Source organism: Pinus tabuliformis, chromosome 8 (assembly GCF_031772625.1).
Source record: "Pinus tabuliformis cultivar Carrire ecotype Pingquan chromosome 8, CPIR1, whole genome shotgun sequence".
Taxonomy (NCBI): Eukaryota; Viridiplantae; Streptophyta; class Pinopsida; order Pinales; family Pinaceae; genus Pinus; species Pinus tabuliformis.
The window spans coordinates 1,654,306,275-1,654,330,250 of NC_142294.1; positions in this window are offsets into that span (position 1 = coordinate 1,654,306,275).

The window sequence follows — 23,976 nt, forward strand, 5'->3', positions numbered from 1 at the left end:
ACCAGTAAGGTCAGATGAGTCCTAGAACATAGGTATACAACAAGCACATCTTTGTCCTTTGTTATGTATTTGTTATTCTTTATATCATTGATGGATGGTTATTGATGATGTAAAATAGAGGATGGGAAGGTCCTGCCAATTCTCTTGACAAAACAAAATAAAATGGAGTGGTAGAATTGTGTTTTAAAGGGTGAGCCAGAAATCAGTACTTGAAAGGTAGAACTTGAGAATGGCAAGCTATCTGATCTAGATCTAGAGACACAACAAACCGTGGAAAAAAATGATGGTATTGATGAGTCTTCCTGGCAAATAAACTCTAACTGTTAGACCACTGCCCAAATTTCAGTTATCTGCAATGGAAATAGTGACTCTAGCTTTATTTGTATGAATAGTGACTTTGGCCATTGTCCTATTTGTTTCCTATGAATGATTTTGATTTTCAAACTCCAACTAGTTTGTTGTTAAATTAATTAAAGATTTGATGACTAAATTATAGTTTTCAGAGCTCTTTTCTAAATCTATTTTCTTGAGCAAATTTGTCTTTTTGCTTTAGCTAATGTAGATTGCTATTGTGTAACATATGCTATGATATAATTGCCTAGATAAATAGATAGAAATGTTGTACAACATAGTCTTTTTTAAATCTAAAGGAACAATACTTCCAAATACAAAGTTTATTAATTAAGAACATCTTTTAGACTTCTTTGCTAAGTTATGATTATATTTCAGTAGGGGATTTTGTGTATGCTAATATTGTGTTGTCTCTTTGGCTTCTATCAGGTAATAATGGTCAATAAGGAATGTGTTCTTGAGCAGCAAGCACATATATGACTCTACTATCGACATGAAACTCCATGATTTTTAGGCATGGCAACAAAAATGCAGATGTCAGTGGGATATCCAAAGTCCATGATGGATGAACTTAATACTAGTGATGATTTCGATTCCTTTTCAGATAAAGAATATCATGAGTCAAATTCAAATAAACAAAAGAAACTCAAGAATGAAGGTGAATCTATTTCTTTCTGTCCAAGTCAATTTCTTTTATTTGTTGGTTGTTGTCATGTTTTGAGTACGGACTTGTGAAATTCCAAATTGCATGTTGGTTTATATAAAGGAGAAATATATATATATATATATATATATATATATATATATATATTATCATATGTCGTTCATGGTTTTCAGAGATTCGTGTTACATTTGCACAAAAGTTTAGATATTATTTAGATATAAAACACCAAACAACAACAACATTGAGATTTTTCTTTCACTCAACCTATAACATATTGAATCTGTCTTCATCAATGTTCTTCTTCCATATGCTATCCACTTATGACATTTCCTTTGCAAATTTGGTGCATTTTCTAGTTAAAGGTCATTTATAGATTCTAAATGTCTTCAGAACTTCACTTCTAATTTAGTATTCAACTGAACATATTGATTCTCTTATACATAATTATTTTTCCCTCCACCCACTTTTCATAGCTTCCATAACCATTAGGTAGGGACCTGCAGCTTCGATGTTTCTTTGCTTGTTTAGTAAAATATTGTCGAGACTTTAATTTATTGAAAGTTGTAAAATTTACAATTTATGAAGTTTCAAAGTCTAATTCTTTAAAGGGTGCTATCTCAATGGAAGAGAAATTGATTTATAAGTAGGAGGTTGGTGGTTTGATTCCATCGTGCCATGACATCCATATGTAATGGTGACGATCAATTTTTGGTGATGGGGGCTCTCTTAACCATCACCAATGAGCTTTGCTGACATTTTTCGACCCTCACCAAAATATGAAATGGTGACGGTCAACCAATGCCACCATATATATGCATCAATAGTGATGACGCTCAAAGGTCCATAACCATAAATCGTTATTGTCGATATGAAATGGTGACAGTCGTTGTCCATAATTATAGTCATTATTAGTGATGGACCATGAATGTCACCACAACACCTATACTTTTGGAAATTCAAATTTTGGTGACAGTCAATGAACGTCACCATATATATGCACCAATGGTGACGACCATGACGTATCCATCATAATAAATCGCTTTTGTTCATATTAAATGATGACAGTCACTATCCGTCATTATAATCAATATTCATGGTGGACCTTGAATGTCACCATAACACCTATACTTTTGGCGACGCCACCTTTGGTGACATTTAGTTTCTGGTGATGGAGGCTATGGTTCATCACCATTTCTTATATAAAATGGTGACGGTCATTATCCATGATTATAAATCATTGTTGGTGACGGACTTTGAATGTCACTACAACACCTATACTTTTGGTGGCGCCACCTTTGGTAACATTCAGTTTCTGGTGACGGAGGCTATGGTCCATCACCACTGCTCATATGAAATGGTGATGGCTGCTATCCGTCATTATAAATCATTAGCTTTGAATGTCACTACAACACCTATACTTTTGGTGACGCCACCTTTGGTGACATTCGATTTTTGGTGACGAAGGCTCTTTTGACCGTCACCAATGAGCTTATGGTGACATTTTTCACCCCTCACCAATGTCCTCTTTTCTTGTAGTGTATCTTTCCTTCTATTTTGTGATCTGGTTGCATAATAGACAACAAGTACCTCACGAACACAAATTATATACTAGTATCTAGGTGGAAATGTTTAATGAATTTTTTTTTTAGCCACTTACATCAAAAAAAAATTTCACAAACCATTGTTTTATTATCATTATTCATCATTCTTGAAAATAATTAAAAATAACACACATTAAAAAACTGAAATCCTAAACCTTAGTAGGTGGGGTCACCCTGAGAAATAAGGACTATAGAAAACATCACATGGTTTGTATTCTTATATCAACACATGATGCCACATGAAGGTTTTACATTGCCATACATGTGGTTTTATTTACAATGCATATATGGCTTGAATGTTCTAATCATTTAGTTTTATTCATTCAATTCATATTTAATACTCATGAGATTATATGTACAATGGCCATTGCGTAATATTTTTTACAATATTTAACACATGAACATCTCATTTTCTTCATTTAAAGTTATAAAAGTCTTCCCATTTAAAATAAAAATAAAAAAATGAAATGTAACCACTCTATGGAAACCATTTCCAAGATGACAAAGGATACATATAATGTATCTAAATATTATGTGGAGTATTAAATTGTCAAGATATAGATACAAAGGGCATGTGCCTAGAAGTCATAATTGAATATTAAATGGTTGAAATGGTTTGACCCCTCCCTAATGCTTATAATACACTTAGGCTATGTGTTGATGGAGATGTGGCCAAAGTATTGAACATAATTCATTTTATAATAATTCTTCCTAGATGTGGAGGTATGGTATTGACAACTAAAATTCAAATGTTAATTCATATGGCATGTGGTTTATGGTCGAAGGGCTACCAAAAAAATGTGTAGGAGATAAGGCATACCTTTTATAGTAAAAAGGAAGATATGAAGTTAATGACAACAATAAGACATCATCAGTGCTCCTAATGTTAGGACAAAAAAAATTGTATTGTAATCCTTAAGATAGTATAAATACAATGCATCCTTGGTTATTAGATGCATATGATGGATTAATTGGGCATTTCTAACCTCACTAATATTTACAAAGGAATATATATGAGGTTCATAATTCCACCAGACTGATATTACATGTTATGAATACGTGCTTGCAGGAGGATCGTATAGTGTGGTGTGATCACAAATAGGGCTAGGAGGACATGATGCTCCTACAGCTCAAGGAGCACGTCAAGGGGTGTAACTAGAGAAAATTAGTTGGTGTACTCAACTATTCTTGGAAAAGGAGTTGAGTTTTTGAAACTGAGTTTCGAATCTCTCTAGAGCTCTTGAAGGTTGCACAGGATTGTTTAGGAGAACCATTACCAACCAAATCAAGGTTAGACAAATCTTGTAATCTATAAGTATGAAGAATACCTCATCTCTACTATATGCTAATTGTATTTATTTGCAAATAATATGTTATTTTGGCTTTTTAAATACAGTTCTAGGAGTTAATTCCCCCCCCCCCCCCCCCCCCCCCCATACCCATCTTCATCCCATTTTTTCCTTTTGTTTATCCACTGACATGCATGCAAGAGACCTGTTGTCCACATTTCAAGTTTATCCCTGAGTAGATAGTTTGTTCACTAGTGTATGTATCCTACTTTTTCCATGGGGACTTCACTAGGGGAGAACTACCATAACACATGTGTTCATTGGGGGATATATATTGAGGAAAAAATGACATAATATATTGAGCATATAATAGGGGGTAAATGTTTTTTATATTGGCGGGTATAAAAAATGGAGCTCAAAGGTAATGAAAAAATATAAAGGGTTACCTACAATATCTAATGAAAGTAGAGGTTTTTTTACATTGGGAAGGTTTATTGGGTTCGTATTGGTAGGGGGTTAAATAATGTGAGTTTTAGAGGTATTTTCCAATATGTAGTCAAATTAAGGGCATTTTTTAGTATGCCACAAACACATGTGATATGTCAGAACATTATTGAGTGAAGCCCCCATGGATCTTTCTTCTTTGTTCTGCTGAATCACCCAGCTCTCCAAAGCCCATCGAAATACCTCTTGTCACTTGTTTTTTTGTTTAAAATAAACGTAACAACAACCACCACAATCAAAAACCTCTTCCCCAAGCCATGACATGTAAAAAATGGTTAGGGTTATGAGCACACCTGCTAAGGCACTATATGACAATTCATCTATTTGGAATCTTGGTACCTTGTTGAGAGTGGTTTCGTCATTTTTCTTTTCACTGATTGCAACAAGGAACATGCTCAATCCATGATAAATTATGCAATATAAAGTCATATTTCACCACCCCAAACATAATATTGCCTCACACATATATACATAATGTTTATTTCTTTTCATCCAACATGTCCTTCCATATCTTATCATCTAGGAAGATTATCAGGTAAAATGCACAGTGTTTTGGCAATTACTACCATAAGAGTCATTATTTTATTTTATTTATGGCTATGATAACCTCGGTGATTTCAAAATGCGACAAAAACAAATAGAACCTTGGGCCCACTGTAAGAAATTTGGTACCTTGCCAACTAGTGCATGATAGTGTAAGTTCATGTTGTGACAAGCCAAAACAATGAAAACTCATTCCTCCTATCATTTGCACACAAAGGTAAATTTATGGTCCACAATTCTAACCATGTTGTATTAGGTGGTCACTCTGGTTGAAGGACGTCATGGGGCTTTCAATTATTGTTATCATTACACTATGCATTTTTAACTTTCATTTCCCAATCCTTTTCGTACTTCCAGTTTAGACTCTCAACCATGCACCAACTAATCCCACCATAAAATTCAATCATTTTCCTTTTCGGTTAAAAATTTTTGTGATTCGTGTGTATTTAATTCAATCCATTTAACCCTAACTCTCACATGGCTAGTCAATTAATATGAAAACAAATTATTATAGCTAAGTAAATCCAAAGATGGATATTGGTGCACAACAAATTCATTTCACATCATAATTAACACTTGTTCCCCCCCATGTTGTGACAATGTTCACTATTCCAACCTCTTTCATAATGACTTGAAAAATAAATATGTTCATTATTTATACTAATCATATTACATAAATGTTCTTATACATTGAGATCTATGGCCATCATCATGAAGAAAATTAAAAAAAAGGGCTCAAGATATTAGCTCAAATTTTACTCAACTGCAAAGATTTTATATATTTTCTCCTACCTTCTATAAGGTATATTTGATATGCTCACACACACAAACAAATACATTTTTATAATTCATGTACTTGTAACGTAAGCGAAAGGGAGCACCTTTAAATTAATTATTGACGTACTACTCTTCCTCACAGTCTTGTGATTTTGAGAAACGGTTCATACAGGCATCGAAATTGTTTTATTCCTCCTATCACATTTATGATATCAACATGCATAATTTGTTACATTTGTCTTAGATACATGCATGAACAATTCCCAACCCTCTTGTTACATATTTACGTTATGTGAAACATGACTTCGAACAATATTTTATTTTGCTATTTTATGATCAGAAAATTGATGCCTACATAAAAATTCATCTTGATTTCAGTAAAGTATGAGCTTATTTAGCATAGGATCATGGTGAAAAGTAAGAAGGAAATTTTGTCAACCACCTTAATAAAAATTTAAAAAGGTATAACATGTTGAAGAAAAATATAACCCAAACTTGAAATATGTACAAAGGGCTTCAATAACCAACAAGCTTAATTATCATACATAGATGAAGTTTCTTGGGGTCCATGCACAATACTCAATTGAAAAACGGTACACATCCACCCAATATTTGTAGATATTAGCACCCCACACATGTCAATCCCCCTATGCATATCTCCACCAATTGCCAAAACCTCAGTTACAATTAATTCCTATGTTTTCTCAACTAAGATTTTAATTTTTTAGTGATAATGCATCCAAGTCAAATTTTCCATCTATAGGACCACATCCATCAACAAAATAAGAAGGGTCAACAACTCAAATATTACAAAAGGGAACCATTAAGAGGAGCCATAACATTGGACATAGAAGTACCCTTGCATACCTAACAAGAAAAAATACTAAAAAGAACTAGTTATTCAAGCGATATAGATAGAACAAAGAACAAGTAGAACCTTTTCCTAAACAACTAATCAAATATTTAGTAAATGAACTACATAGTGAGAATCTAGCCAAATGAATTAGGATATAACATAACTCCATTTTATCTAATGATAAATTATTTTGTAATTATACTTCTTGCAATAATTTAGTCACAATCTCCCTCTTGCTTAGAATGAGAAACAATTTGAGGTCAGGAGAGGTGTTGGAAGGGATAATAAAATATGTCAACTGGACCCAACAATCAACCAAGTCAAATATGTAAGTTGATCAATCATTTAGTCAAACAATGTAAGTTGATTAACCACACAGTTGGGTTGGCTAAATGAGGTATTAGACACTTATAACTTGCTAGTAACCAATTCCTCAAGTATAAATGTGTGACTATGTAATATATAAAGAGTTGTTTTTGTTGTTGTTGTTGTTGTTGTTATGTAATATAATGATAAAATGCATATTTCTACTTCTCCCATCACACAATTTTTCTCTTCCATCTCTCATTTGTTTTTGTGTTATATATCATAATGTATATTGTTGTAAATTTCACTACTTATAGGAAATTACTATCAACTATTCCCAAAAAGTCTCTAAATTACAATTTTCTTGATGTATATTTAATATTTTTTTGGTCTAAACTTTTAGCATTTAGTGCTTTGATACATCTACTTGAACTGTTGAAAATTTGATTGTTTTAAACTTCCTTAAAAAAAATACTATATAAAAAAATTCCAAGTGACTCATTTGAGTCTAATTTTCGGAATAGTAGAAAAACCCTAGCTTCCGCAAGATATATCTTAGAAACTATAATGACTAAAAATATGAAAAAATTTCAATGCAAAATTTTCTATGTCTCCTTATATTTCTACATCTATTTTTGAAATTTCACAAATAAATTTGTAGTAAAAATTCCATGATGACTCCTTTAAAATTGATTTTAGGATTAGTTTCAAACCATAAACTATACCTCTAAAAATATAATATTCTAGAACCTGAAAGATTTACTACATATACTGTAATATTTCTTATCAATCTCTTCACTATCTAAAACTTCCACATAGGAAAACATTATGGTTAAAATTTCAATTAAATTGATTTTAAGATTAATCACAAATCTATTTTTAGAGGAAATATCTTCAAAAGTATAATGAATTTGAATTTAAAACTTGGACTATGTGTACACTAATATATTTCCTTAGGCTTCTCAAAATTTAATTATTCCAGAACTTATCAGAAAAAGGTTAAGGTGCAAACCCTAGGATCATAGTCTCTAATACCAAATGTTATGCAACAAATACCAAGTGTTACACAGCAATTTGTCACCATTTGTCACCGTCCCTGTTACCCCTCACCCACACACTGGAGGACTCATTCCGGGACCTGTGAGAAGTGACATGACCTGAAACCACTTGCATCATATTCCTCTAAGTATGAGCTTCATATGCCCTGAGGACATCTCCTGCAAAATACCCATGAAAACAGCTCTTTTTGCATTAGCGCGGGTCCACAGTTCACTGCCCGCGCCAATGAGGGAAATCCTCTAAAAGGGGTGTGCCATTGGCGCTCTGTCTCAGAGTCGCACTCGCGCCAACCGAATTGAGTAAATTTTTTAACCAATAAGCTCCCGAAGGTTCTCTTCAACCCATTCACCAACTGAATCTATGTTGAGCTAGGATGGTTTGGCTTCGAATCTCCATAGAAAGGAAAGTGGTTTGCCACCTTTCATGGAAGCTTTCCAAGTGATAAGGCCAATCCCATGAATAATGTGGTTGATCCTATCCCTTTCTTCTCTATCTATAAAAGCTTGCCTCTATGCCTTGAGCAAGCTAGTTACAATAGTTATGACGTCAAATCCTCCTTTGGCTGGGTGATCAGCTACATAAGTCTTGCAAAGCTTGTTGGGATGGGAACAAGCCTCTCTCTCCTTGGGTGACAAGAATCTCCTCACTTAGATTTGGCCTTATGGGTGCAAAGAAATGTACCTCATCCTGTGCCATTTCACTGGGGGCATGTGCATTTCCAGCAAGCAGAGTCCTTCCTGGTTCAAGCTTGTGTCTCGAGGATAGTTTTGATCTTGTGGCGACCTCATTAAAAAACGAAACAATGTGTCCCGAGGATAGTTCTGATCTTGTGTCGACCTCGTTAAAAAATGAAACAAGGGTTATGAGGATAGTTCTTTTACTGTGTCAACCTCATTAAAAAATGAAACAACCCCTTTTCCCAATCGAGTCTTTGATTAAGATCTCGTAAAATCCAAGTCGAGTCTTTCCAAGATCTCGAGAGTGAACCTTCATTCCATCCACTGTGTTGAATGCAATGAAGCTTAGGGGGCATGTACCTCGTTTTGCGTCATTATGCTGGGGGCATGCGAACTTATATCAAGCATAGTTTTTCGTTTCAAGCTTGTGTAAACATGAAACCGAATCCAAGCAGAGTTCTCCATGGTTCAAGCTTGTGTAAAAATGAACCCATACCCATTTTACATCTCGTGATTGCTCTTTTTATCCGCTGAATTCTGCTAGATGAGCCTTGGTTGTTTCATTCCATTGCCACCATCTCTTTGGCTGATCATATGCTTTCACTTGGTTGTTTTTCCTTTCCTGAGGAACCGCAGCGATGAGTGGTTTTCTTAGCCAGCCTCTTGACCACTACATGTTTTGAGTAGTTCCACCATTGCCGGAACCCGTTGCTACCCTTTATACCACTCGTTCCTCTAGGATGAGTCACCTTTAAGCTCTTTTCTGACTCGTAAAATATGAAAAGATTGCCGAGTATTTTCCCTTTTTGACTCGTTAAAGAGAATAAAAATGGAGGTCTACTTTTAGCTCTTTTCTGACCGTATAAATATGAAAAGATTGCCGAGTTATTCCTCTTGAGTCGTTAAACGTAAATAAGATGCGGTCGTCTTTAAACTCTTTTTCGCCCATGTAAAAACGAAAAGATCGTCGGACCCTTGTCGTTTCAGGTTCGTTAATGGTTACGAAACGACGTGATGTTGATCGCTTTTTTACTTTTTCAGATTGATATCACTACATATGAAAAGTACTCCTCGATCGTAATGATCGGGTGGTTCTTTCGAGCATTGTTTTATACTTTTTCGGGCTTGCGAGACACAACTTTACGAAAAAGGACCCCCTTGGAGTTCACTTTTCTGCTGTCTTTTCAAACTCTCTAAATATGAAAAGACGCCGAGTTCTTCCTTTGTCAGACTCGTTAAAACTTAATGACATCGGATTTCGTCGTAATGACGCTCACAAGCATATTTTATCCCCGTCAAGCTTGTTAAAAATAACTGGGGTACTCGCCAGAAATGGTGGGGAAAATGGACCCATAATTATTGTCGTGTCGGCAGTATATCGCTCTTGAACATGGCACTAGTCTGCATTCGTGTCTAGGTGGGAACATCTCATCTTGTTTTACACTAGCCTCCATGGGTTTGGGTGATCCTATTTGACCTCTCATCTGCTCATTGCCTTGTCACCATGACCTCTGCTCATTTGATGTCAAATACTGCCAAGTCCACTATCGTGCCGCTGATATGTTCAAGAGAAGTTGACCTCTGCAGAATTACAACCTCCCTTTGATACCTCTCATAATTCTGAATCACCACAACATCTTTCCTCTGTCTCGTGTCAATGATGTGGGAAACACTATGGCCCACCTTTGATCAAGGTCACTTCCTGTCGACTTCAGCTCATTATCCAGGAAGCTGATCTAGAGACTCCCTTCGGTGCCTTGGAGCCTGCATGCCTCAATGGCAGGTTCTTCGTGTTCGACAAGAGGTTTTCATCATTGGCCTCCGATCGAATGATTCTACGGGTGTTCAACACCAGCTCATTAATTCACACGCCGTAGATTGTACCTGTAGTACCTTGAGTACCATTGTCATTATTGGTGGTACCTCTCACGTCTGTTAACAGTTTTCATCATTAACTGGTAATCAGACAATGTTCATGCATGTTCGACTTCAACTCCTGTATTCACATGCTTGGACTTGTACTCTGTTCGGGTCGAGATGGAGCGTAAGACCCTGGAGTTTGTCTGTTAGAATCCAGGTTGCGATTTGTGGATTATTATGTTCATTACATGACTCATTCGCTGGATGGCTGCGACCATGACTGAGTCTCTATATTTATCCTCACTGGATGGCTGCGCCCATACCTTGGATCTAGATTATTATGTACTCTGCTATGGATGGCTGCACCCATACCACATATATCATGTACTTGAGATATCAGCTCTACTTCTTTACGCAGGTTCTCCGGCAGCCGTGTTTTCAGTCACGCATGTTCTTGTAAAGCATTTCACCCCTCTCTCTCTCGGGCCTCATGCTTTAGGGGGCATCTGTTACACAGCAATTTGTCACCATTTGTCACCGTCCCTGTTACCCCTCACCCGCACACTGGAGGACTCATTCCGGGACCTGTGAGAAGTGACATGACCTGAAACCACTTGCATCATATTCCTCGAAGTATGAGCTTCATATGCCCTGAGGACATCTCCTGCAAAATACCCATGAAAATAGCTCTTTTTGCATTAGTGCGGGTCCACAATTCACTGCCCGCGCCAATGAGGGAAATCCTCTAAAAGGGGCGCGCCATTGGCGCTTTGTCTCAGAGTCGCACTCGCGCCAACCGAATTGAGTAAATTTTTTAACCAATAAGCTCCCGAAGGTTCTCTTCAACCCATTCACCAACTGAATCTATGTTGAGCTAGGATGGTTTGGCTTCGAATCTCCATAGAAAGGAAAGTGGTTTGCCACCTTTCATGGAAGCTTTCCAAGTGATAAGGCCAATCCCATGAATAATGTGGTTGATCCTATCCCTTTCTTCTCTATCTATAAAAGCTTGCCTCTATGCCTTGAGCAAGCTAGTTACAATACTTCTAGTCCTAGCATAGTGATAGAGAATACCAGGAGTTCAAGAGTTTGAAGCTGAAAGAGCCTTCTTTGCACCCATAAGGCCAAATCTAAGTGAGGAGATTCTTGTCACCCAAGGAGAGAGAGGCTTGTTCCCATCCCAACAAGCTTTGCAAGACTTGTGTAGCTGATCACCCAGCCAAAGGAGGATTTGACATCAGAACTATGGTTGTATTCTTCTTTGTTGCTTATCAATAATAGATGACTATCATTATGGTTCCACTCTCATTTTCCTTTGTAATGATTGATGTTGAGTTATATCCTTTCTGACTGATATATAATTACATCTATTGGATTTTATGCTTGTATTTGTGTCGTTCTTTGCATGTGCAGGTGTCCGTTCACGAGGATCGTGGGGATTGTGACCGGACGGAGCAAAGGAATGGGAGCGACGACTCTTCTACAAATATTAGCGTTGGAATCCAGGTAGGCCCTCACCATCGGTCTTTGATTTGCAATTAGGAACTTGTGTGATAGCATTGTTTGATTGTTGCTAGACCCGGTCTGGGCTAGTAGGGATCGCCTCTGTCCGCAGAGGGGATTTACCTCCACAACACCAATATAGCCCAAAATTATAGAGAGAATAAGTTCCATACTTTAGGAAACTTATAAGAGAAATAAAGATAAGCCTCTTTGAGAAGGGGGGGCTCCTTTTACAATAGAACAAATGTACAAGAATGAGATGAGAGGATCCTAAAACTACTACTTAGTGATCAAACACACACACACACACAGAGGCAATTCCACTTAAAGGGCCTAGATGACAACACTAATATAATAAGATATATATATATATATATAATATATATATAGTTATCTAGGGTTGTATATGAAGCTTTATGCTTAACATGGGGATCTATCTAGGGCTTAACACATTTCCATAAACAAATGAATTATCTATCTATATTATAGGGCTCCCTTATATAATATTACAAGAAGTACTCATCTTTTACTTTTCCTTGAACAAAGTAGTGTGATGAGTTAGAGGAAAAATCAAAATTACAATATTTCTAGAGTTGACTCATGGTAGATAACAAAGCACAACACAATTTATAAAAGAGAAAACTCAGTACTAACAAAATTAAATACCTATGATTTCTTTATTGTAATGTGGATATGCGTTTTTATGTTGTCCAATGGAAGATTACCATGAAGGAGCTATTAGTTCCTTAAGATTAAAGAGATTCTTCCACCATTAATTTTTGAATTGTATAATTATCATGCAAATTACCATGTGTCATATTGCACGTAAGACCATAATTGATCCAATACAATGTTAAAATCAAGCATAAGAAATACGAGACACGAACTGGTGGAAAAGGTTTTAAGTTTTTCTCTACTCATTGCATCGATCTCACAATATTATTTCAAATGGCACAGATTTCTAAAATCCATAATTATCTCCAAGTACAGAGGGGATACATGGAGTCCGATCATTTTAATCGAAAAATTCAGAATGAAAATTGCAAGAAGAGTGGTGGACCTCAATTACTATTTATCATATGCTTAAGCTCTTCTATTATCATCATTCAAAAGTCTAGATGATGGATCCCTGTTGGGATTTGAAACGTCGACAAAGTATGGTTATTACTGTGGATACTCTGAAATACAACTCAACAAAACTGAGCCACAAATGTCTAAAATCCAGAATTATCTCCCTGTACGGAGGGGATACATGGAGTGGGATCATTTTTCTCGAAAAATTTAGGATGAAGATTGCAAGAAGAACGATGGACCTCGATTACTCATATAACTATTTATCATCTGCATAAGCTCTTATATTCTCATCATTCAAAAGTCCTGATGATATATCCCTATTGGGATTTGAAACATTGACAAAGTATGGTTATTACTATGGATACTCTAATATACAACTCAATAGAAATGAACCACAGATGTCTAAAATCCAGAATTATCTCCCTATATGGAGGGGATACATGGAATGAGATAATTTTACTCGAAAAAATTAGAATGAATATTGCATGGAAGAGAGGCAGACCTTGATTAATATTTATCATCCGCCTAAGCTCTTCTATTATCATCATTCAAAAGTCCTGATGATGGATCCCTATTGGGATTTTAAACGTCGAAAAAGTATGGTTATTACTATGGATGCTCTGAAATACAACTCAACATAAATAAACCACATATATATAAAATCCATAATTATCTCCGTGTACAGAGGGGATACATGGAGTGAGATCATTTTAATCAAAAAATTTAGAAGGAATATTGCAAGAAGTGCAGTGGACCTCGATTACTCTTTATCATTCGCTTAGGCTCTTCTATTATCATCAATCAAAAGTCCTCATGACAGATCTCTGTTGGGATTTCAAATCTCAAAAAAGTATAGTTATTACTGTGGATACTCCAAAATACAACTCAACATAAATGAACCACAGATGTCTAAAATCCAAGATTATCTCCCTGAATGGAGGGGATACAAGGAGTGAGATCATTTTACTCAAAAAATTTAGAATGAAAATGTTAGGCGCAGGATCCCCCAAGGGCAGTTTTGGGGCTTAAAGCCCAAATTTTTGGTCCAATTTCGTAATCCTAATGTAAAGGCTCCGCATCTTGTGGTCACGGAGTGCGTAGATGTTAAAAAGTCATAGGGTTGTACACCCTTATTTTGATAATGTAATGTCAGTTGTAAAAGATCTACCCATATTATGTGGACCATGGGATTGTATAAATAGAGCTAAGCTCTATTGTAGTTAAGGCATGGAAGATGAAGAAGACAATGAAGATGTATGAGAGGTAGCTCTGAGTAGAAGTCTAAGTTTTGGATCATAGCATAGGTAGAGGCTCTGTAGTTGAGTGCAAAGAGGCCTAGAAGTTTGCAGCTGAGTGCACAGAGGCCTAGAAGTCCGCAACTAAGTGTGCAGGCGAGTCGAGTTTGTAAGAATCTGGAATTACCAATAAAGAGAAGTATTTTATAATTTATGTGTCTTTATTTCCTGTTTATGCATCTATTATATTGGGTATGAATTTCACTTCCAATGCTTATATGATGCGCGAATGTGTATAACTGTATTGGTTAAGTGAACGTAAGTAAGAACATCTATTTACGCATATCTATTAATAACATAAGTAAGATACTTAGTGTAGTTTGGGAACTATCACAGTTTGCTGCCCTTGCAGCGCGAAATCATATCAGCCCATGGTTAGGGTTGCACAAATGCCGATTGTAACAGTTCGCAAAAGTACTAAAGGGTAGAATAGAGGGATAAGCAACTTGCGCGAAGGCAGGTATAGTTGGAATAAACTGACATCACATCTATCTCAAGGGTGCATAAACTTGGTTCCAACATCCCCCCATACTGCTTCAGGTGAGACTTCAGTCTGTGCTCCGTGGGCTGATGCCGAAAGGGCCAGTAGTGTAGGGATTTGTTTGAATATCTAACACTAAACCTCGGTTAGGCCCCCAAAAGCCAACAAATGGTTCTGTTGCTGGGACTGGAATCTGCATGAGAGATGTGTGATGTCATATCACTGGAAGCCAACTAAAAAGGAAATTGAAGGCTGGTTAATCAAAAGGATTCACGAGTTTGCGGCACATGAGAACAGAAACCCGCGACTATCAAAAGAATAATGGTTGGACCAATACCTGTATACGGAGATCCACGAAATCTTTTTTGCCTCTTTCCGTATTGAAATATACGAGTGGATCATCAAGCTAGCAGATAGCCAAGGAAGGTGGAAACTTGACGGTCCTATTGTGTGGACCTCGGAGCTAGTGTGAAGGTTCAAAGCATCAAGGGATAATATCGTGCATGCCCTTGATCATTGGCTTGATCGCATTATAGGAGGATTTGTTAGGAAGTTTGCAGTCGACACCTCAGTCAGCTATAGCGAGGCAGAGTGATGCTTTTTCAAAGGACCGCGCAGTAAGTACGTAAAATCTTTGAATACTTGGATTAAGATGTTGTTGTGCGAAAAAGGGTTATGTAGCTACCTTGATGTTTGGTACTACACAAAGTGGAAAAATTTACAGAAACAAAGGAAATAAGGGTCTGGAGTATAGCCCCTTGATTTCACCACTGTGAAGGGACGAAGAAGGGATAGCGAAGGTCTCTCCGTGAAGTGTTATTCAATTGATAAGACAGGGATTTTCGCAAATTCCACCTCTTCCCACACCACCTCCATCCTCACTGCCATCACCTCCAACTTCACCCACACCACATCCACCACCACCATGATTCACTATGGCAAACACAATGAAGTTTCCTTTGTTCAAAGGCTTTGGAAATGAGGACCTGGAACAATTTTGGTTCATTGTAAGGGTTGTATGGGAAGCCCAAGGTGTTATAGATGATAACATAAAGAAGGAAACAGTGGTTAGTGCTTTACAAGATTGTGCAGTAACCTGTTATATTAAGTACTCCAATGATAACCCAATGCTAGAGTAACGGACATCCAAACAACACTAAATAGGGAATTAGAAGGCCTAAATCTAAAGCGCAGTCGATTGTGGGATTCAAAGAGATCATGATGCTACCAGGTGAGACGCCTTGGGAACTAGATCAAAGGTTGAAATGTACGATCCATGAAGCCAACATGAATTTGAAAAATGGACAAAATTGTGAGTGTTTTGTGGCTTCGCTACTACAAACATTTAAGGAGTGCGCTATCACAGCAGAAGATAACAACTCAGACAGAGGCTTAGAGATTTCCATGAGGCTACATGAGACCTCGATGCAGGATCCCAATCTAGGATTTCAGCAGATCCACGTGAAGTTGCAGAATCTGTGCCTTGAGATGCAAAGCTTGAAGCAGTATAGGATGGTTCGGCCAGAGGTAAGTGAAGAAGTATGGTGCGTGAAATGCAAGAGTAAGGATCATGACAAAGATGACTACCTGGTCTTTACAAATTACCTTACACGAGGAGGATCGATTCCTTTAAGGCCGGAAGCTAGAGAAGGACCTAGCACGGTGTTTGCTTTGTGGTGCTCTATCTATCAAATAACCGGAAAACATGCCACAGATAACTGCCACTTGTTACAAAAGTATACACAAACTCCCCAACAATTGTTCTACAACTTTTGTAGGTCGGTGGGACATGATGAGCGTACTTGTAGGAGCTATGAATTGATGATGGATAGAACTCCCACCTATAGGGTTCAGGTCGAAACGCGGCCGCTTGACCAGAATGTAAGGATGGTGCGGACATGATTTCAAAGGTGCAAACGAGGCTGAGGTAGAGTAGGACCTGGTAAAGGTCGCGGACAGTTGATTTTTTACAATTGTGGAGGGCCAGGAGACTATGCCCATGATTGCACTAATCCAATGGGCCCGTTGTGCAAGTATTGCATGTTGTTTGATCATGAGACATAAGATTGTCGTACACTAATAGCTAGGATATGTGACACAGGAGCGCTACCACCTCCCCCAACTCAGAACCTATAGATGATGAGGTCTGAGCCACGCGAGGAAGACCCAAACGTAGATATAGTGCTCTGAAGTGGAATTGCGAGGGGAGATGACAAGGGAAAACAACCGGAAGATAGTACACGGGTTCACAAAGTCCCGTGAAAGAGACTGAATTTGATTTGGAGCATGCTCAGGAAACCTTCATGGAAGCTAATAAGAGCTTCTCTAAGGCCTCCACTTCAGGAAGAAGAGATAGATCAAAGCTGGAGATGGACCCCTCTATGTTGACAACTTCCCTCGAAACCTGTATGAAGTTAATCCATGACAGTAAGGTTGTGAAAGGGTTACAGGAACTTATCAATAGATGTGTTGGGATAGCGCCAGGAGAACTGTGCGTAGTTTGAAAGATTGGAAAGTATAAGACAAGGACAAGACGTGAAATGAGACTCACCACGTAGATCAGAGAATACGAAATAGATCAAGTCATTCTAGATTTGGGATCATATGTGAATGTTCTATTGAAACAGACATGGGAGTGAATTGGAAGACCTATGCTACAATGGTATCCAATTCAGCTAAGGATGGTGAATCAATAGAAAATCATACCCATGGGGCGGCTGCAAGGAGTAACTGTGGATATTGAGGGAGCAAGTACGCTGGCATATTTTGAAGTAATAGAGACTGTTGATGATAGCAATCCCTACCCCACGCTCTTGGGAATTGATTGGGATACTGATATGAATAGGGTAATCAATTTGAAGAAGCAAAGGATGATCTTTGAGAAGAAGTCACTATGCGTAATTATACCCCTCGATCCTACTGAAGGATCGCGCTATACGGAGCCGATCCGCGACTATGAGAGTGATGATGATCTGGATTGCATCTATAAGATAACAGTGTGATACCAAGATTGTGTAAATCCCACCGCGGATGGGCAGATTATATGGGAGCGTGAGAGTTCCTGCACTTGAGATTCCAATGAGGAAATAGAATGCTCATAGAATCAGTTACATGAAGTAACTACGCTGAATTGCAATATGATGACCAGGTCGCTACACTGCATATCGTCAGAGGTAAGAAATCTGCCTATTTATGATGGCCTAAATGAGATAGATACTTTTTTGGATGCATTTGAGAGGGAGGTTCCAAAAAAGAAATGCTTATAGGTGTTGGACTAGGCACTGTGAGCTACGCTTGCAAGATGGTGGGGTACGCACAAAGGGAGTTTTGATGATTGGCACGAATGTAGGAAAATGATGCGAACATGATTTGGGAAGCCTAATATGCGACTAATAGACAAGTATGATGGGAAGAATGATCCGCACGCGAATGTGGCCACATGGATGCAGGCTTATGGAGAAAAGCCCCAAACTGAGTAGGTGCACATGTACTCCGCGCTAAAATACCTGGTCAGTAAGCCTGTTTTGGGGGGGCATTTACAGATGGCTATTATCATTCCAGGAATACGATTTTGAAGTTGTTGTGAAGCCTGAATGATTGAATGTGGGACCAGACCACCTGTTGCACATCGAGATAGGGGAGGAACCCACTAATTTGGAGGAAGAATTACCTGACACAACTTTTTACTGTGCACGTCGCGGATGGACATTTCGAGGATATAATGAACTTCCTAACAATTGGAACTGCACCAGAAGGATATTCTGTCCAACAAAAGAAGGAATTAGTGATGCACGCGGCAGAATTCTCTGTCATTGCTAGGCATCTATACAAAATGGGGAACGATGAAATACTACGAAGGTATGTACCTGAATTTCAACGAAGAAGAATCCTTGAAGGCGCTCATGGGGGCGCCATGGGAGGACATTATGCAAGGAGAGAAACCATGCAGAAGATTCTACATACAGGGTTGTGGTGGTCAACCCTTCATCAGGATTCAAAAGCACATTGCAAGGTGTGCAACGTATGTCAAAGAAAAAGTAGGCTATCATGGAGGGATGAGATGCCTTTGAATCGACAAATGACATTGTAACCTTTTCAAAAGTGGGAAATAGATTTTGTAGGACCTATTTAGCCACAAGGAAAGACAGGCGCGAGGTACATTATCACTGCGATGGAGTATTTGACTCGGACAAAAGCGCAACCAGTGAAGGATTGCATGGGCATAAGTTCCGTGGTTTCTATTTGAACATGTACTGATGCGATTTGGATGCCCAAAGATTTTGATGAGTGATTGGGGTACACACTTTCTAAACAAAATGATCAGCACACTAACGAAAGAATTTCAAGTGTATCGTCAAAAGTGCACACCTTATCACCTGTAGGCTAATAGGGACAGTGGATGCATTCAATAAACTACAAGAGACCACACTGACCAAGATATGAAATGCTCAACGAAGTGATTGGGACCTACACATACCTGCAGTATTGTGGGCTTATCAGACAACGTGCAAGAATTTAATGGGACAGACACCCCTTAGGATGGTATATGGGTTTGAAGTTGTGATGCCTATGGATTACATCGTGCCTAGTTTGTGCATAACAGCACTCACAAGTATGATGGATCGTAGAGCCTTGGAAGAAAGGCTCACGCAGTTGGATGGGCTTGAAGAAAAGAGAGTTTTGGCTGGATTTCACCAGTAGTTCCAAAAGCAGCGTGAAAAGGCATGGCACGATCGACATATTAAGCTACGCATCTTTAAGGTGAATGACTTGGTGTTATTATATGATATTAAGTTTGATAAATTTAGAGGGAAACTCATAATGCATTGGCTGGGGCCGTATGTTATTAAGGAGATTACCGATGGTGGTGCGGTTCAGCTAGTTAAGTTAAATGGAGATCCCTTCCCACGAAAAGTGAATGGTAGTCGATTGAAGCCATATGCAGGTGGCCCGACCATCTGAATATGTTCCAGAAGCATAGTCCTAACGTTCCAGGCAGCTGAAAGGAGACGTGGAACTATAAACTACACTGCCCGGGAGCTGTGCGACTTCAGGACTACGCGAAGTAGCGAAGTGTCGCAGGGTCTGCGACAGTGCGAAGACAGCTACACTCATGTGCATGTCTATCAAAGAGTAACTGTTAAAGTCACTATTCATGATTTGATGGTTGGTTTGAGGCCAAATGGAGCAGGCGATAGGCATTTAAGGCGAAATTTATGGGCTAGATTCTTGAAAATCTGCTGCCAATCTAGCATTAATGGACCGGATGTGGGGGAATGGTCGAATTCAAATTCAAAAGGCCCTATAAATTACAAGTGGTTGTCTAGCAAAAAACACTTGGCATTTTGAGAACTGAGTTGTTGCATTATCAGGTGTGTATGGACCTTTCAAACTTTGAGGCTTTGAGAGCAAGTTCAGTGTTTGAAAAATTGTCGAAGGAGATGCAGGACCTCTTGACTAGCATGATGTCGACACTCGAGGTAGTCGCCCAAGAAACTATGGAGGTAGAAGCCCCAGAGAGTGCCGAATAATATTTGAGGTCCCTAAATCACCCTAAACACTGTGACCAAAGAAGGATAAGAAGGCCATGATCTCGGTATGTGTCTTGCCTAGAAATCCATAGAGGACCAAGCTCACTTTGCAAGAAAAGGGGAAGGACATTAATGTGGAGGCTGACGAGGAGGAATCAGAAGAAATTATGGTGGAGGAAGGTGAGGAAATGGAAGTTGAAGCCCAACGTGCAGACCCTATTACCTGGTAAACTGAATATGTTCCTCCGCGCAAGGGTAAAGGCAAGGTACCGAAGGACATAAGGACATAGATGAGAGAAAGAGATCCTTGCAAACTCTGCTACTCCCAGACGATATTAATTTTGAGGGACCGCACTTGGGGAGGGTTCGTGTGTTGAAGTTTGAAGATTGGGACCTCGTATACCAGTAGAAGTTCCCACATTTAGCGACTGTGAAGCTAATGCGCTAGAGGATTGATGAGGTTACTGGAATAATTAAATTGGAGTCGCACACAAGGCTCAGAGGTGTAGAGAAAGCCATGTTTCTTAACCTTCTCTTAGTGTCGCATTACCACCATGCCCCAGTGATCATATTCATAATTAGGCAGCTGCTCTGCCTGATGCATGATGGGTGCTTGTGGCTCGAGGACCCCATTCCCATCACAGACCATCTCATTCACCAAATTACATGGATTCCTTACACTGGGGAGGATCCAGCCAATATTTCTGAAGGAAAAGGTGGTGAGTTGGCCCTCGCGGAAGCAATGAAGAAGAGGTTCAAGTTGGAGAAGAAGAAGCGAGGATACGCCATCTCTAGCATTAAAAACCCTGCCGTGAAGGTCACAACACAAATCCTAGCAGGGAAGGTGATGCAGAAGTGTCATGCAGATGAGGTACCCATGCCCATGGTTGCACTAGCACACAATGTACAAAAGGATTCTAGTTCAACTGGGTGAACTATCTATGCGGTGAGTTCCTCGTGAACTATCGCAGGGCACAGGAGTAGAGAAAAACATTTCATTGCGCATGGCTCCTGTTATCAATTGTACTTGTGGCATGGGAGCCGCCTAAAGATATCCAGTTCCCTTCGGTTGTACCAAACCTTCTAGAGGCAGCGAAGTACGCTTCGCTGTGGGTGACCAGGGATGCACAGCGTATCAGAGAAAGCAAGATATTCTGGATACCAATGGAGATGAATATCCAAATGGGGATCAATCGCAAGCCGCAGTTGTCGCTCAGAGTCTATGCTAGTTTACTGAGCTTTACAGAGTTCAAAGCAAGTTTTCACCATGTGTTTATCAAGGCATTAGATGTCCCTATGAGGACATGGCATAACCTACCGTACCTTGCAAAATATGATGTGATCTTCACAGTCCTTAAGTCTTGGCCACTCGAGTGGCGCGCTCCAACTGGCTCTGCGGTGGAAATGGACAAGTCTGTTGTGCAGTGCAAGAAGGAAGAGACAAAGCTTCAAATGGCGCAGTGGTGGAAAAGCGTAGAAAAGAGGAAGTAGCAGGTAAGGCCCATGCAACACACGATAATGCGAAGCTAGCAGAAGAATAGAAAACAGGAAAAGAAGAGCACAAAGGACAGAAGTCACCTTCACCCGAACCTGAGCCAGACATAGAACAAGGTGGCACAGACCCGCAAACGATGTCCACCCAGCTCAAGCGTCTGCGGCCATGAGAGCAGACAGTGCCATGAAAGAAAACAAAGGCATCAAAGACTTCTTTCAACCCAATCACCCTCACTGAGGGGGATTTGCATGACATTAGAGAAACGGTGAGGGATGTCACCACGGAGGCCCTCCAACAATTTGAAGAACAGAAATAGTTGGTATTGGGGTCTCTCAGGACAAAGTTACAAGAGTTGCAGGTTCGCACTCCACAGGTTGGCATAGTCTCCACTAGCTTTGCGATCAACACTTTAGCTGCCGAACAGATGTTGCACAAAAAGGTGACCAATGCAGTATTGTACCTAATGGGGTGCTCACTATGGAAAATGAGGCCGACAAGCCTAAGGTTAATAGCCTGAAAGGGGTGTGATTAAACATGGCCGCACTCCCTCAAGAGACACTCTACCTCTTACAGGATGGAGTCACTGCGGAACTGGTTAGAGCCTAAATCTACCTCAGGCTAATGAAAGGTAGGTCTAGGGTAACATCAAACCATGCTTAACTTGGTAGCTAGCCCTACCAGGTCAAGAGAGGGCTCTCTCCTTGTCAATATCAAATAAAATATGGCAAATAAGGCTTGAGATGACTAATCTGAATACTAATTTTAGGCTAGGCATATTCTCAGAGGAATTTTATTGATTTTAATGGTTGGTTGCTGGATCAGATGAGGAAGGCAACTTTGGGTCTAGGAAATCAACACAGATTTGTAGAGGTTTCTGTGGGGCGAGGTAGGCAAGTGTTTTATCACTTTGAAATGAATGTGATGATGAGTCTAAAGAGTGGTGAGGAGTTGGAAAGGGCATGCAAGTTTCATGAGTCCTCTTCAAACATCAAAAAATATTTAGAACTAAATAAAACCCCAAGGCAGAGCACTGAACATCAATGGATTCCACCCTTTAATCTTGATTCATTTAGTTATGCAGAAAAAGAGAGATGATGGCACATATCCACATAAGATAAACTAAATAACAGAGGAGAAAACAATTCTAATTCACATTACCACAAGAATCCCACAAAATGCTGCAAAACCCTGTTTCATTTCCTTGCCAAACTACAGAAATGATTTACAATACTGCTCAATGCATCCACAAGAGTCCAACCTTGACAAATGACTAAGAAAGTACAAGTTATAGGCATTAAACCACGTATGCTGGCCATCAGGGGTTGAATCCATGAGTCAAATAGCTGTTTCAACAAGATATAAACTAGGAACTAAAAAATAGGCAGTGGAACAACTTGCCTCTAAAACTGTGGAAACTGATTCATTCATCCTCAAACCAACTCTAACTGATGCATCTACCTCCTCAAGTCACTTTTCAACATATTTTACATCATAGTACATCAGGTTACATCATATTACATCATTAATTGACCAAGAGATAAGAAAAATTCAAACTGATAGTAAACTGGGGTGAAATTCTGAACAAACAGGCAAAAATGGCAAATTTTCCTCCTATGCGCAGTGCCACTGATCCTATGCATAGCGCTTTTTCCAGGCCAGTTTTGGAAGGCCTCCTTATGCCCAAATTAGGTGCAGAATAGCTCATTGGAAAGCGTGGTGAGTCTACTTTCTGGGACAACTTGAATTTATTGATTTTAAGTCCATTTTCCCCTCCAAAAATGAAATCTCCCAAGATTTCTTCCTATGTGGCAAAAAAGTGGCAAAGAGGGAACTTTTTGGGTGTTTTTGGCCCTTTCGGAGGTCCAGAACTTGTCAAAGTTTCTCAGCCATTTTTGAGCATGCATAAATTTTCATGCTGATTACAAAAATGTAAACGTTTTGGAAAATGGAGGCCCCCATCAAAAGCGTAGAGCCGGTGCCACTATGCACCTGCTGAAAAAACCTGCTTTAAAAATTTCTATGCTCAACGCCACTGATTCTATGTGTAGTGCCAATTTTAGATCAAGTTTTGGAGGCCTTCCTAGTTTCAAAACTGGGTGCAGGATAGCTC